The 17,647-nt window shown below is 45.1% G+C and overlaps 1 protein-coding gene across 2 annotated transcripts in view; it reads right to left on the reverse strand.

The window, feature by feature from the left end:
• Positions 1-12,719, reverse strand: part of LOC106566370 (RIMS-binding protein 2) — a 69,706-nt gene extending 56,987 nt beyond the window's left edge. Inside the window, exon 1 of one of the 2 annotated variants that reach the window (XM_082955392.1) lies at positions 12,340-12,719. The gene's annotated coding sequence lies outside the window, so the exon portion shown is untranslated. The remainder of the gene's footprint in view (positions 1-12,339) is intronic. The other variant, XM_082955393.1, reaches the window with a different exon arrangement.
• Positions 12,720-17,647: the final 4,928 nt, after the last annotated feature.

Consider the following 17,647-nt stretch of genomic DNA (forward strand, 5'->3'; position numbering starts at 1 on the left):
GCAGAAATACATTTGAGCAGTTTTAAAGCTAATTTCCTGCTATTCTACACATTTTGCCATGTAGTTAAGAGCACGTTTCAGTTTGAAAGCTAATTTCCTATAATTCTTTGCATTTTGCCATGGCTAATACTGTTCTTTTGCTCAAACATAATAATAACATAATTACTGCTAAATTCATTGTTTTGGGAATGTTCTACTCTCCCTGGCTTTATTTTGGTGATTGTTAGTTCCCAAAGGTTATATTAATTTAAAATCTATCGGTCAAATATCGGTCAAATATCTACATACTTTTTGTACATACTATATATCTGGTTTTAGTATTTTAAGTTTGCACTGAAAGCATTTTTCCATCCCCAAAGTTTTGGAGGAACACTAAACGATCTTGTCCAAATCAGTTACATTATTAAAAGCTGTCTTCATTCAAAAAGCCTAGAAACTACTTCAATATGTTGGTTAAACCATTTTACAAATGGAAGATAAAACACTTATATGGAAAAGACAGGCTTTACAGTGGAAACCCGGGAAAGCTATTGGACAGGTGCAGGTGAATCGGGACAACATTTTTATCAGATATAAATCAATTATTTCAAAATAGTATTAATTACAGGAACACGCACATGTGCACGCACGCACACACAAACATTCACACACACACAAACACACACAAGTAGGTCGGTACAGTAAGTAGGTGGTTATATATTTCAACTGACCTTTCAATTACTTAGCCTATGTGTCAGCAATGAGCTCTCTGCTCTGCCTCTGATTTGATTATGGGCTGGCTCAGCCCGTTCAGATCTGGATCAAGTCCGCTTTGATTAATGCCAACACAAACCATGCATCTAGCTGAACTCAGTGCCCAGGCTGGCTACACCCAGACTGCATAGGACTTGGTAGAAGAGTGGTGGGCCTTCGGAGGCACTCAATCCATTGCTTAAATATCCCAATAATTCATGGGTTACCCCCTTTTCTGTTCCTTTCTGTCACGATACAGCTACTGTATATCTCATTGTGGAATAGAGGAATCGTGTTGGTCCTATACATTTTTTCCTCTATGAAAATGGTGCTGTGCTTTTAGCAGTCTCCTGGAGAGGATAATGGCGTTATGAAGGCAGCCTGAGAGAGAGAGAGAGAGAGAGCGAGAGAGAGAGAGAGAGAGAGAGAGAGAGAGAGAGCTAAAAGAGCTCTGCTCTGTCTGGGTCAAATTCAATTAGGGAGGATGGAGACCTCAGCCAATGCAGACCCTACCGAAATCACTTTAGGAAGCATTCACCAAAACAATGTTAATTTCCTGGGGCGATTGGATTCAATAGAATTGCAATATAAGGTTTTTTATTGGGATATGTTAAACCAGTGATTATGTCTTTATGCATATGAATAACACACATTATTGACACTAATTATGACCCTGGCACTACACTGTTATAAGACTTTATTATTAATTTGCAGTTTTTCCAGTAAGCATCCATATTATTATTATCATCATGAGGACCATCATTGAGGGGGCTGTGCCGGGGCTCGCACAGAAGAGGGGTTGGCATGGGGACTGTGTCTGGGAGACAGCTGTAGCCTTCTAGCGGGAGTGAGACCCTCCTTAAAGACACACAGGTCATTCCTCATGCAGGGTCTCTTCCTGCTATGCCCTGTCCGTCGCGACAGACAGACAGACAGACAGACAGACAGACAGACAGACAGACAGACAGACAGACAGACAGACAGACAGACAGACAGACAGACAGACAGACAGACAGACAGACAGACAGACAGACAGACAGACAGACAGACAGATATACTGTATATCACGCCTTACCTCTCTACTGTGTTAGCTGATGTGTGGTGAGCGTTCTGGCACAAAATGGTCGCTGTGCATCACCCAAGTGAGTGCCACATATTGGTGGATGAGGTGAGTTTGCCCCTTACTATGTAAAGTACTTTGAGTCTGTTAGTAGGTAGTGTCACGTCCTGACCAGTAATAGGGGTTATTTGTTATTATAGTTTGGTCAGGACGTGGCAGGGGGTATTTGTTTTATGTGGTTCAGGGTGTGTTTGTCTATGTATTTAGGTAGAGGGGTATTTGATTTATTAGTCCAGGGTTTTGGTTATTGTTCTATGTTAGTTTTTCTATGTTCTTTCTAGGTGTTTGTATTTCTATGTTTTGGTAATGGGGATTGGGGCCTTCAATTGGAGGCAGCTGTCTATCGTTGCCTCTGATTGAAGGTCCTATATTTAGGAGTGTTTTTGTCATGGGATTTTGTGGGAGATTGTTGCTGTATATAGCTTTGTGCCTTACCGGCCTGTTCTTTGTCGTCGTGTTTTTTGTATACGTCTTTGTTTTGCTTTTTCATTCTTTGTCCTTTAACCTCTATGGGCTAGGTGGGACGCAAGCGTCCCACCCGTGGTGCACTCCATCAACAGCAGGTGCATTTCAAGAGCGACAAATTTGAATCCAAATAAATGGCAAAATTCAAATTTTTCAAACATACAACTATTTTACACCCTTTGAAAGATAAACATCTCCTTAATAAAAGAAGATGAGTATACATTTTCCCGCTGCGTCTTGGTCTAAACTCTATGACACCCGTGACAGGTAAAAAGTTGCTATATAAATTCAATCCATATACAGTGTGGTCCGACATTGCCACCTTTGATAAAGAAGAGCAATAATGACTGTATAAAATAAATAATTAAAATACTGAACTACAGTGAGCTCCAAAAGTATTGGGACAGTAATCTGTACTCCAACACTTTGTATTTGAAAATATACAATGACTATGAGGTTAAAGTGCAGACTGTCAGCTTTAATTTGAGAGTATTTTCATCTATATCTAATGAACAGTTTAGAAATTACTGCACTTTTTGTACATAGTCCCTACATTTTAGGGGACCTAAAGTATTGGGACAAATTCACTTATATGTGTATTAAAGTAGTCAAACGTTTAGTATTTGGTCCCATATTCTTGGCATGCAATAATTACATCAAGCTTGTGACTCTGCAAACTTATTGTATGCATTTGCTGTTTGGTTGTGTTTCAGATTAGTTTGTGCTGAATAGAAATGAATGGTAAATAATGTATTGTGTCATTTTAGAGTCACTCTCATTGTAAATAAGAATAGAATGTTTCTAAACACTTCGACATTAATGTGGATGCTACCATGCTTACGGATAATCCTGAATGAATATTGAATAATGGTGAGTGAGAAAGTTAGAGGCATAAATATCACCCCCCCCCCCCCCCCCAATAACATGCTAACCTTCCGTTATTATAATGATGAGAGGTTAGCATATCTTGGGGGTATGATATTTGTGCGTCTAACTTTCTCACACACCATTATTCACAATTACATACACTGAGTGTACAAAACCTTAAGGACACTTCTTTTTCCAAAAATATTTAAGTGCCTTTGAACAGGGTATAGTAGCAGGTGCCAGGCACACCGGTTTGTGTCAAGAAGTGCACCGCTGCTGGGTTTTTCACGCTCAACAGTTTCCTGTGTGTATCAAGAATTGTCCACTCCCCAAAGGACATCCAGCCAACTTGACACAACTGTGGGAGTCAACATGGGCCAGCATCCCTGTGGAACGCTTTGAAGCATTGTAGAGTCCACGACCCGACGAATTGAAGCCGTTCCGAGGACAAAAAAAGGGGGGGTGCAACCCAATATTAGGAAGGTGTTCTTAATGTTTGTACACTGAGTGTTTGTATATATACAAAAGTATGTGGACACCCCTTCAAATTTGTGGATTTGGCTATTTCAGCCACACCCGTTGCTAACAGGTGTATAAATCAAGCACACATCCATGCAATCTCCATAGACAAACATTGTCAGTAGAATGGCCTTACTAAAGAGTTCAGTGACTTTCAACATGGCACCGTCATTGGATGCCACCGTTCCAACAAGTCAGTTGGTCAAATCTTATTGTGAAGTGTAAATGTCTAGGAGCAACAACGGCTCAGTCGTGAAGTAGTAGGCCCCACAAGCTCACAGAACGGGACCGGCGAGATCTGAAGCTCTTGGCGTGTAAAAATCGTCTGTCCTCACCTCAATATCGAGTTCCAAACTGCCTCTGGAAGCAACGTCAGCACAAGAACTGTTCGTCGGGAGCTTAATGAAATGGGTTTCCATGGCCGAGCAGCTGCACACAAGCCTAAGATTACCATGCGCAATCCCAAGCGTCAGCTGGAGTGGTGCATAGCTCGCCACCATTGGACTCTGGGGCAGTGGAAATGCGTTTTCTGGAGTGATGAATCACCTTTCACCATCTGGCCGTCCGATGGACGAATCTGGGTTAGGCGGATGCCAGGAGAATGCTACCAGCCCCAATGGATGGTGCCAACTGTAAAGTTTGGTGGATGAGGAATAATGGTCTGGGGCTGTTTTTCATGGTTTGGGCTAGGCCCCTTAGTTCCAGTGAAGGGAAATCTTAAGTTTGGGGAAGGCCCTTTCCTGTTTCAGCATGACAATGCCCCAGTGCACAAAGCAAGATCCATACAGAAATGCTTTGTCGAGATCGGTGTGGAAGAACTTGACTGGGCTGCACAGAGCCCTGACCTCAACCCCATCGAACACCTTTGGGATGAATTGTAACACCAATTGCGAGCCAGGCCTAATCGCCAAACATGAGTGCCCGACCTCACTAATGCTCTTGTGGCTGAATGGAATGAATGAAAATATATATTCCAGCATCCCCAATCTAGAAAACCCGTCACTATAACACAGTCCCACTCTGGCAACCCAGCCTCTGGTGGCTCATGTGGCATGTCCATTCTATTTCACAAAGCTGGAATGAGCAAGAATTCCTCCTGCACAAGGACCATGGAGTTATGAAATGAACTGTTGTGTAACCATTACACAACAATGTGGATGTAATAACAGGTTTATGCGCATACACACACACACACACACAAACACTATTCACTCTGCTAGCATAATAGTTTTCCCTGTAAATTATTTATACTACATTTACATATTTCATAATTGTTCCATGAGTTGATTTGTGAATATGGAGAGCATGTCAGTGGAGTGGTCATTACCATAAGAGCGTTAAGATACTGGATGGACATAACAGCTGACCAGCAAGTCACATGGATGCCAGGAAGCATGTTCCAGGCTTTAGGCATATGCGTGTTGGCCAATGACAAGCCATTAGCGTGTGTACAGTAAGGTGCTCTGCACATCTCTGCCATCTCCGTCTTACATCTCCATTGGGTGAAATTGATTTGGAACAAGTGAGGCTTGCAACAGCAAGAAGCCATTATGGTCTGTCAGTTTCCCTTTACGAATCTGTCCCTATCTTGCTAGTGGGCCTGTTGCCAGGACAACGGCTCCAGCACCTTCCCTCCCTGGACCAGGAGGAGCCCCAGAGGACTTCCACCCCTTCCCCCGTTTTCCTTTCCTTACTTTTTCTTTGCTCTTCACTTCACCTCCACACACTCTCCTGACTGCACAATCCAAAGTGCCACAGCTCACCAGACCCACACATCTGCTATGCATGAGAGCTTGCCATAAAGACCTATATGCCATAAAGGAACAAGACATACACTCGCTAATCTATACAATATACATTCTCTGAGGACATAGATTGTGATCAAGATAAATGCAGGAAAGAGTATGATAAAATATGATTAGGACTTAACCAATGGCTTGAAGGGCCAAACCGCTGGTTATCGGGAAACCTAACTGATCAAAAGCAGATATGGTGCAATATGCTGAACTCCGGAGAAAAGATGGCATTTTGTGTGTTCTAGATTTAGAGGGCCACTAGTAGGACACAGTGACAAACTCCTCCATCTGGTCTAAGGAGACCCCACTGCCCAGGGGCACTGCAAAAGGTGCCATCCCTTAAACCAAGGAAGATATAAATGCAATCCATTATTATTTGAAGGAGATGAAGGGGTGAAAACAGGAAAATACAGTACAGTTCAAAAGTTTGGGGTCACTTAGAAATGTCCTTGCTTTTGAAAGAAAAAGCCATTTTTTTGTCTGTTAAAATAGCATCAAATTGATCAGAAATACAGTGTAGACATTGTTAATGTTGTATGGAATGGAATATCTACATAGGCCCATTATCAGCAACCATCACTCCTGTGTTCCAATGGCACATTGTGTTAGTTAATTCAAGTTTAGCATTTTAAAAGACTAATTGATCATTAGAAAACCCTAATGCGATTTAGTTAGCAAAGCTGAAAACTGTTGCTCTGATTAAAGAAGCAATAAAACTGGCCTTCTTTAGACTAGTTGGGTATCTGGAGCATCAGCATTTGTGGATTCGATTGCACGCTCAAAATGGCCAGAAACAAATAACTTTCTTCTGACACTCGTCAGTCGATTCTTGTTCTGAGAAATGAAGGTTATTCCATGCGAGAAATTGCCAAGAAACTGAAGATCTGGTACAACACTGTGTACTACTCCCTTCACAGAACAGCGCAAACTGGCTCTAACCAGAATAGAAAGAGGAGTGGGAGGCCCTGGTGCACAACTGAGCAAGAGGACAAGTACATTGGAGTGTCTAGTTTGAGAAACAGATGCCTCACAAGTCCTCAACTGGCAGCTTCATTAAATAGTACACACAAAACACCAGTCTCAACGTCAACAGTGAAGAGGCGACTCCGGCATCTGTTTCTCAAACTAGACACTGTAATGTACTATGAAATGTCTAAGTGACCCCAAACTTTTGAACGGTATTGTATATGTTTTCAATACCCCAAATGAAAGTTTTTTTTTTTGCATCTACCAGGGATACAGAGCAAACGACTTTTCTAAGACGACAGTACAGGAGGACATAGGAAACACAATGTCATAACTGCCAGTCTCACATAATGACGTGTGTCCAGGCATAGCCTCCTCCCCAGGGCCTCTCATACAGTAAAGATGGGATGGGGCTGTGACTGTGGCTGCGACTGCATGGAGCTAGGGATCCAGGGCAGAGTTAGGCCAGTCTGAAGTGACAGCTGACTCAAGGGAACACTGATGCTGCCTCTGTCCCTGCCTGCTGAAATTAGCCACCCTCCAGTGGACACGTCTCCTCATGACTCCCTCTAAACACTCCATCCCCTCAGGGAGGTGTGTGTGTGTGTGTGTGTGTGTGTGTGTGTGTGTGTGTGTGTGTGTGTGTGTGTGTGTGTGTGTGTGTGTGTGTGTGTGTGTGTGTGTTAATGGGAGTTGATGAGAAAACACAGATACACTTCTCAGACCTGCTCACACTACACACAGCTCTGTGGAAGGAAACAGAACGAGAGATGGCTGGCCGACGAGCCGATGTGACGTCCAGGCGTCTCACAAAGCATTATGGGGGAATGATATAGGGCTGGAGGTTGGGAAGCTACCGTTTGAATTCCCTAGTGGGGTGTAGTGGTCCTGTTGAGCGCCTAAGCGAGGCACTTACCCCGCCCAGGCACTCCAATATCTAGAGATATAAAAAGCAACATATCCACCTAGACAAAAGCAACCTGTAGTGCTTTAAAATTGCTTTAAAAGGATGCCTGAACTCAATGTACTGTCTCCCTCTTCCTGTACTGTCTCCCTCTCCCTGTTCTGTCTCCCTCTCCCTCTTCATGTTCTGTCTCCCTCTCCCGCTTCCTGTTCTGTCTAGCTCCCACTCTTCTGTGATACAGCTTTCTCTCTGAAATGTTTCATTATCATAGTGTATAATGAGGAAAATGTTTCTGAATGACAAGCTTGTCAGAACATCAATTTACAGTCTCTCTAAAAGCTTTTCAGACAAAATGGCTTTGGCCCTTGAGTGACCTCTGATTGGAGGGTCTTTAAACTACACGCCACAATAACACCAAAAGCCAAGAACATAAGTGTTTGTTTTATCTATGCTATTACTATTATTTTACTCCTGAACTATGAATTTGTTTGGGGTATTAAACTGAACCTTCCAGGGGAGGATTTCCTAATCCTGACATACACACACACACCGCTGTGCAAATCACTTTCACTTACCATTGGAAGACTGTCTGTCAACCATCCAGCTGGCACACACACACAGCAGCCCCCCCGACAGACAGACCAACAGCCAGAGAATCAGCCACAAGCAGCCATGCCACCAACCAGGCAGGAAGCGAGCCAGACAAACCTGCCAGCCTGTGGATCAGTCAACCAGACAGACAGATATCCAACCAGACAACCAACCAGCTCATATAGCAGGAAAAGAGACAGATGGACAGATAGATACTGTAGGTGAGACATGTAATTCAACATTACTTCTTCGGGATCGGTGTCCCTTCCATGGGACGGTTGCGTTGTGCTAACGTAGACTAACGCGATTAGCATGAGGTTGTAAGTAACAAGAACATTTCCCAGGACATAGACATATCGGATATTTGCAGAAAGCTTAAATTCTTGTTAATCTAACTGCACTGTCCAATGTACAGTAGCTATTACAGTGCAAGAATGCCATGCTATTGATTGAGGAGAGTGCACAATTTTCAACATGAAAAGTTATTAATAAACAAATTAGGCACATTTGGGCAGTTTTGATACAACATTTTGAACAGAAATGCAACGGTTCATTGGATCAGTCTAAAACTTTACACATACACTGATCGAAATTGAAAATTGCACCTGGGCTGGAATAATACATTATGGCCTTTCCCTTGCGTTACAAAGATGATGGTACAAAAAAATCCAAAAGAACGGTTGGTTTTTTCTTTATATTATCTTTTACCAGATCTATTGTGCCATATTCTGCTACAATCCTTTCACAACTCCATAAACGTCCAAGTGTTTCCTTTCAAATGGTGCCAAGAATATGCATATCCTTGCTTCAGGGCCTGAGCTACAGGCAGTTAGGGTATGTCATTTGGGTATGTCATTTTAGGAGAAAATTGAAAAAAGGAGCGGATCCTTAAGAGGTTTAAGACCAGAGAATCAGACATCCAACCAGCCAACAAACCATCACATTTATCTACAAAAAGACAAACAGGGGGCCTCCTGAGTGGCGCAGCGGTCTAAGGCACTGCATCGCAATGCTAGAGGCGTCACAACAGACCCGGGCGCCTGCAGGCTGACCTCAGTCGTCAGTTGAATGGTGCTTCCTCCGACACATTGGTGTGGCTGGCTTCTGGGTTAAGCGGGCGGGTGTTAAGAAGCGTGGTTAGGCGGGTCATGTTTTGGAGGACGCATGACTCCACCTTCGCCTCCCGAGCCCGTTTGGGCATTGCAGCGATGAGACAAGATCGAAATTGAGGAGAAGAAGGGGGTAAAACACAAAAATGTAAAAAAATTTACAATCAGGACAACATTCTACCTAGAGGATTCAGTCCTAGAGGAATAAAACCAGCCAGCCAATTGTACACCCAATCAGAAAACCAGCCAGTCGGGCTGTAAGAAACCGGCTTCAAGAACTGTTACAGAATCCCCCTGCCGAGGGCGCTGTGGGACTAATTTCCAGCGTGTGTGCTGTTTACGTTTGGCTGGCGCAGCCTTATCTAACTCTCCCACTCATGTGACAGATATCGATCACCTCCAGCTCGTGGTTTCAGCCAATCAAACAGTCCCGATGCACTCCACACTCTGCCAATACATTGATGCATCCTGTGATAGGTCAGATGCTCCAAGCTAACCCAGCACTGGCCAGTCGGGTCCATTGCATGCTCTCTCAAGTGTAAAGTATTAGCTGGGCCTGAACTGTGTTTTCTCCAGTGTCAGAGCGTGGATGGACATACTATATGTGCATGGGATGTGAAAACAAAGTAAGTTGTTGTCGCTGTTGTTATCATTGCAGTATGTGCTAGAGTAATAGTATTCTATGTAAGTTTTCATTCCTGTTATTATTATGTTACTACTGATATTGTGTGCGATGATTAGTCACTCTTTACTACTTCCTATTTCCTAAATATTTAAATACAGTCCTTGCTGTTGTCTGTTTCTTTGCAAAAATATAATATACAGATAGTAGGCTATTGCAAAGAAACACAACAGCAATAATATACAGTCCTTGCTGTTATACTTACTGTGCTATTGACATGCTAGTCATTCATGTAGTGTTACTATGTAATATGTGGTTATTAGGTCATTATTAGATACAGTCCTTGTTGTTCTATCCCAAAAGCTTATTTCTCTCAGATTTTGTTTACGAATTTGATTACATCCCTGTTAGTGAGCATTTCTCCTTTGCCAAGATAATCCATCCACCTGACAGGTGTGGCATATCAACAAGCTGATTAAACAGCATGATCATTACGTGCAATATTGTCACACAACACAATACCACAGATGTCTCAAGTTTTGAGGGAACGTGCAATTGGCATGCTGAATGCAGGAATGTCCACCAGAGATGTTGCCAGAGAATTGAAAGTTCATTTCTATTCCATAAGCCGCCTCTAACATCGTTTTAGAGAAGTATGTCCAACAGTCATCACAACAGCAGAGCACGTGTAACCACACCAGCCCAGGACCGCCACATCCGGCTTCTTCACCTGCTGGATCATCTGTGGGAGGGGGACACACTATTTCCTATATAGTGCACTACTTTTGACCCGAACCCAAGTAGTGCACTATATAGGTAATAGGGTGCCATTTGGGACACAGCCCGTGATGGTTGTGATAAAGTGAAACCCAGTGAAAGCCTTCCTCATTGCAGATGGACTGGAATAGAGTGAGAGTAGGAAAAAGCCTGAGGTCTGTTAGCTGCAACATCCAATGTGCCAAATGTCAACCTCAGTAACACCACCTTTACCACCCGCTGTGGCCTTGAGACACTACTATACCAACACAGCCTGTGGGGTGCTCTCTCTCTCCATTTGTTTCATCATGTCACCCTTTCTCTTTTTTTATATGTATTTTTTGCTTACGGAACCTGGTATTCTCAGGCGGTGTCCTGTCCCAGTACCAACCAGGCCCGACCCTGAACAGGTGTGTTCAGGGTGGTATGGCCACAAGCCTATTTTTTTTTACCCCGTTTTCTCCCTGAATTTGGTCCCTTGGCTCATCTCTGTAATTCCTCAATAGGCTCAGGAGAGGCGAAGGTCGAGTCATGTATTCTCTGAAACATGACCCACCTGGCCACATACTTCTTATCACACTGCTCTCTAAACTGGATGTCAGTCGCACCAACGTGTCGGAGGAAAAACCTTTCAATAGACGATCGGAGTTAGCTTACAGGTTCCTGGCCCTGTCACAAGGAGTCTCTAGAGCACGATGAGCCAAGGAAAGCCCCACCTGCCAAACCCTCCCCTACCACAGATGGCGCTGGGCCAATTGTGCACCGTCCTATGGGGCTCCTGGTCAAGGCCAGTTGTCACCCTACACGTGTCATTGTAAAAGGCAGCTTGATTTTGAATGTAATACCAGCTCATCACATAAAACCACCCACACACAGAGAATCCCTCTTAGTCATCCACTATAAGAAAATTTAGCCTGGTCCTGGTCATATCTTCTCAGGTATATTCAACCCTGCAATTACCTACCCAGCCTACCTCCCTAGTCATGAGGTAGCCTCACCCAGCCTATCCTCTCCCCTCCCTCCACAGCCGTGCCAGGCCCTGCTGGCACTAGCCAGTCGGGGCCAAGTGGTATATGGCCCTGCCAAATCGCACACAGCACTGCCTTGCCATGCCTAGCCCCATTTAGCCCTATACAGAAGCACAAAAGCCTGCATGGTGTCGTATAGACTGTAGACCCATGTAGCCAAGCTCTCCACAGGCCTTCCCAGCTCCATCTAGCCATGGTCCTGCCTAATGTAGCTACTCAGTCTGGCCCAGCCTAACCCAGAGTGTTTCAGAGCTGCAGTCACAGCCATAGCAGTCTCTCTCAAAGCAGCAGAGCAGAGTAGAGCTGAGGAGGAGCACACAGCAGACAGACACTTCTCTCTCTCTGCAACACAGCAGCATCGCCCACGCAACCAAGTCCATGGGCACAAATCACAAACATGCATGTAAGTGTGCAAGCAAACACACACACACACACACACACACACACACACACACACACACACACACACACACACACACACACACACACACACACACACACACACACACCCCCACACCACACACACACCACACACACACACACACCTGGTTAGTCATGATATATTCCTCTTCAGTGGATTGAAGAGGAGTGTCATGGCTAACATCTACTGTAGTTTCTGAGTGTGTGTGTGTTTAGTGTAAACCGAGCCAATACCATACAAGTTTATTTACTGAGATGTTCTTTTCACCATTATTCCAATACTGATCTATCCGAGTCTGTGGTGAGAGCGTTACACATGCATGTATGTGCACATGCTTTTGCAGAAATGTGTATGCTATATTTTACAGAAGGTTATGGCAGTAACAATTCCCACTGAGACAGTGGCACAACACTAGTGGTGCATAGGGTAAAAAAGCTCCCTACCTCAAAGGCAGTTCCCCCTTTGTCTCAAAACGACTGAATCCTCCCTCTCATCACCGGCCGGCAGGGGTGACGCGGCAGTGGCGTGTGCCTACGTGTATGTGCGCCGTGAGCGTTCCAAAGGCTTAATGGTTGGTCCAGTCTACAGCTCCGAGAGTCAGACGCACTAAGGCTCTCTTTCACACACACACACCATCTCTCAGTTACTCGCTTGTGTTCCCGCTCTCTCTCGCGCTCTCTCCTCCTTAGTAGTGCTCGCAGGTTCTCTATCACGACAAACTCCCTCCCTCCCCTACCTCTCAGCCTTTCTCTCTATCTCCCTTCCCTGTCTCTCACAGATGCACGCGCATGCTCTGTGCAGTCCGCATCCCTCCTCTTCATCCCACTCATAAAAATTCACACACAAACCCACTGAAGGTTGTCAGCATTCATATCATTGGCCTGTGTAAATCTCAGCTCATTGATATGTAAATGATTGCATCATGGATGAACGTTTCCTCTTCACGCATCTCCTCCCTGCAGTCGTCCCTGAGCAGCCCTCACACCCATGTCTCGCTGTCTCCATCTCTCTCGCTCTCCTCTCTCTTTTTTAGAATAGAGAAAGGCATGATCTGAGTATACTGGGTCGATGTATTCCTGCCCTGGATCACTTAACTCTGCTCCTTTTTCCATCCTCTTAGCCATGATTCATCATTCCTTTCTTCCCCCCATTCAAACACTGACATACGTCCCTCTCTCTTTTCTTTCTATTCCTTCATGCATTTATTTTTTAACTGCTATGTCACCTGTCCTCATCCTAGGTTTGGTATAGTGAGATGTGTGCTTCCTGGCTCTACTTGGACTCCTAAAAGACCCTTACCTTAAAGTACTGGAGGACATGGGCCAATGGAAAAACCAAAAATAACCAGGACAGACCAATCAAAACTCACCTTCACCTTGAGTCACCAATAAGCAACAGTGCCATCTCAGCCCTCCCCAATCCCAGATCATACCTCTAAAAGCAGAGTGGTGTTTTTAGGGAAATTACAATATCACAGCAGCAGGTATTGGTTAGTCATAAGCAGCTCTCTATTTTACAGGGCTGGAGAGAGGGAGAGAAAAAACCTCTCCCCTCCACTCTGTTGCCTAGCAACGCCCGCTGCTCTGAGAGTACACACCCCCTCCCTCTCTCTCAGTCCTTAGATACGGTTCTTTATAAACCAGTTGGTTTTCAGGCACAATGCAAAACCCTGTAAGGCTCTAGTTGGGATTGGACAGGCAAATGAGTCTGAGGAGGCAAGGTGTCATTTGACAAGACCTTTTAACCACACCCACTGAAGATGCTAATAACACGTCATCATGGATTTCACCCTGTTTCTTCCTCTGATTGGTGAATCCAGACATTGCTTTTTACCATTGGGGCATTGGTGCTTTCAGTGAGATATGCTGTCCTCTCCTGGACATATCGACAACTGACTTACAGTGCAACATATAAACAGCACATTTAACAAGGATATGCATAACATTTGGGTTATGTTTAAAAGGTAACATAAAAGGTCAAGGCAAAGTCAGAAGAAGGCCACAGGTGAGCTCACATGGGCTAAGCCTTACCTTCCCTTTGGCCTGCAGGTGATGGGAGTTCCTGGAAGCGATAATTGAAAGCTGTCTCTGGATCCACAGCAGCTCTGCCTGAGACTGTCTCAGTAGCCCCTCAATGTCACTTGACCTGTGACCTCACATGATGTCCTGGCAGTCTGGCACACACATTGTATATCACAAAGACACACACAGTCAGTATGCTGTAAACACACACATTCACAAATATAGACTCTGTATAATCAAAAACACAGACTCGTGCTCACACACATATACACTGTACTCATAATACAAAACACAATACAGCTTCATCCCTAGATCAGGTTTAAATTCAATGACCTGCTGTCAATAGTTTAACAGTGCTGCTGCCACACATCAAGAGCTCTCTGGCTTTCCCCACAGACTGACTGGCAGAGTATCAATTCAAATCAAATCAAAGTTTACTTGTCACGTGCGCCGAATAAAACAGGTGCAGACCTTACAGTTACCAGAAGTCCCCACAAGAATAGTAAAAGAACAAAATTCTGACCTACTGGGGGACATTTTGTTAGTCCCCACAAGGGCAAATGCTATTTCTAGGGTGTTTAGGGTTAAGGTTAGAATTAGTGTTAGGGAGAGAGAGAGCAGGGAGATTATTGTACACAGCACTACAATGACAGGAGGAGCCGCTGGACCCAGGTCAGCTTTTATCAGCCAATACTAAGTACCCCTCTCCATCCCTCCGCTCTGCTGCTGTCCTACTTCCAGCCACTCAAATCAAATCAAAAATCACTCACCATCATTAGTCATCACAAACACCCCTGGATGATGATTGACATGGTTAAGGGGGTTAATTATACAGATTAGACTACAAAGACCACAGCATACATCATGATATGGAAGTCTTTCACAAAGGTTTGATATCATCTTTTATCAGTACTCAGATGCTCCTTGGCTTAATCTGAATATAATGGTTCCTTTTCTTGTTGTAGAGAGTTGGACATGGGGTATGGGTCCTTACAATAGCTGTTTGAAATTAGAAATGAAATGTGTCTGCCTTAACTGCTACAGCACTGTATGTACTGTAGTCAGCACTTTTTCACGACCACAAAGTCAACACTAGATGGAAACATGGTCTCACAATTTCTGGGAATTTTCATTCTGGGTCCTAACTTTGATTGATTGAAATGTTGAAATGCTACTCTCATTCATTCATACACACCCATCCACCCACCCACACACACATCATGGGTCTGTGTGACACACAGTTGGCTGTGACCCATTGTCACGTCCTGACCATAGAAAGATGTTATTTTCTATGGTAGAGTAGGTCAGGGCGTGACAGTTTTTTTCTTCTATGTTTTCTATTTCTATGTTCAGGTTCTAGTTTTGTATTTCTATGTTGGGGTTTTTGTTTGGGATGATCTCCAATTAGAGGCAGCTGGTCCTCGTTGTCTCTAATTGGAGATCATACTTAAATAGGGTTTTTTTCCACCTGGGTTTGTGGGAGATTGTTTTTGAGTCAGTGAATGATTCACCTCTGCGTCACGGTTTGTTGTTTTTGTCATTCAGTTTATTTATGTATTGCATAGTTTCACAGTGTAAATAAAATGTGCAACGACACACACGCTGCACTTTGGTCCGCTCCTCATTTCGACAACCGTGACAGAATCTCCCACCACCAAAGAACCAAGAAGCGTGCCCAGGAGAAACAGGAATGGACTTGGGAGGAAATTCTGGATGGGAAAGGACCCTGGAGTCAGGCTGAAGGAGGAAATTGCGGCAGCTAAAGCGGAGCGGCAATATTACGGGGCACTATACCAGCCACGAGGCAAGTGCGAGAGGCAGCCCCCAAAAAATATTTTTTGAGGGGGCACACGGGGAGATTGGCAGAGTCAAGTTGGAGACCTGAGCCAACTCCCCGTGCTTACCAGGGGGAGCGAGTAATGTAGCAAGCACCATGTTATGCGGTGATGCGCACTGTATCGCCAGGGTGCATTCACAGGCCGGTGCGATCTGTGCCTGCGCCCCGCATTTGTCGAGCTAGGTTGAGCATCCAGCCGGGGCGGGTTGTGCCAGCTCTACGCTCGAGATCTCCAGTGCGCCTCCACAGCCCAGTATATCCTGTGCCTGCCCCACATACCCGGCCTCAATTGAGTCTATTCAGCCTGGTACGCCCTGTGCCTGTTCCTTGCACTTGCCCTGAGGTGCGTATTACCAGTCTGGCGCCACCTGTGCCAGCCCCACGCATCAGGCCTCCAGTGCACCTGCCCAGTCCGGGGTGTCCTGTTCCTGCTCCCCGCACTCGCCCTGAGGTGCGTGTTACTAGTCTGGCGCCATCTGTGCCAGCCCCACGCATCAGGCCTCCAGTGCGCCTGCCTTGTCCGTGGTGTCCTGTTCCTGCTCCTCGCACTTGCCCTGAGGTGTGTGTTACTAGTCTGGCGCCACCTGTGCCAGCCCCACGCATCAGGCCTCCAGTGCACCTGCCCAGTCCGGGGTGTCCTGTTCCTGCTCCCCGCACTCGCCCTGACGTGCGTGTTACTAGTCTGGCACCATCTGTGCCCCATGCATCAGGCCTCCAGTGCGCATTCCCAGTCCAGAGCTTCCGGTGACAGTTCCCAGTCCAGAGCTTCAGGCGACAGTTCCCAGTCCGGACCCTCCTACGACAGTTCCCAGTCCGGACCGTCCTGCGACAGCCCGCAGTCCAGGCCCCCCGGCGACGGCCCGCAGTCTGGGCCCTCCTGCGACGGCCCGCAGTCCGGGCCCTCCGGCGACGGCCCGAAATCCGGAACCTCTGGCGACGGCCCGCAGTCCGGAACCTCCGGCGACGGCCCGCAGTCCGGAACCTCCGGCGACGGCCCGCAGTCCGGAACCTCTGTTGTTGTCGGTGCGTTCGGAGTCCGCACCTTTGGGGGGGGTACAGTCACGTCCTGACCATAGAAAGATGTTATTTTCTATGGTAGAGTAGATCAGGGCATGACGGTTTTTTTCTATGTTTTCTATTTCTATGTTCAGGTTCTAGTTTTGTATTTCTATGTTGGGGTTTTTGTTTGGGATGATATCCAATTAGAGGCAGCTGGTCCTCGTTGTCTCTAATTTGAGATCATACTTAAGTAGGGTTTTTTTCCACCTTGGTTTGTGGGAGATTTTTGAGTACGTGTATGTTATGTTGTTTTTGTTATTCAGTTTATTTTATATGTATTGCATAGTTTCACAGTGTAAATAAAATGTGGAATGACACACATGCTGCACTTTGGTCCACTCCTTCCTATGACAACCGTGTCACCCATCAGCCTAACATGGCTCTTATCTTGAGGATGATCGTATCTCCAGGCTCAGATGGGAGAATATAAGGGTTCCTTATAGCAAGGTTTTACCTATTGTACCTGGTGAGAGAGCAAACATCAATCTATACATTCACCCTATTAGTGACCTGGAACATTTCCATGTTCTACTTTCTAACTGAATAATGCCATTATATCATGTGACTCTTTAGCCCAGAATAGAATTACAGTTGAGCAATGTGAAATACACTGCTCAAAAAAATGAAGGGAACACTTAAACAACACAATGTAACTCCAAGTCAATCACACTTCTGTGAAATTCAACTGTCCACTTAGGAAGCAACACTGATTGACAATAAATTTCACATGCTGTTGTGCAAATGGAATAGACAACAGGTGGAAATTATAGACAATAAACAAGACACCCCCAATAAAGGAGTGGTTCAGCAGGTGGTGACCACAGACCACTTCTC

This window comes from Salmo salar, chromosome 01 (genome assembly GCF_965601325.2).
Source record: "Salmo salar chromosome 01, fSalSal1, whole genome shotgun sequence".
Lineage (NCBI taxonomy): Eukaryota > Metazoa > Chordata > Actinopteri > Salmoniformes > Salmonidae > Salmo > Salmo salar.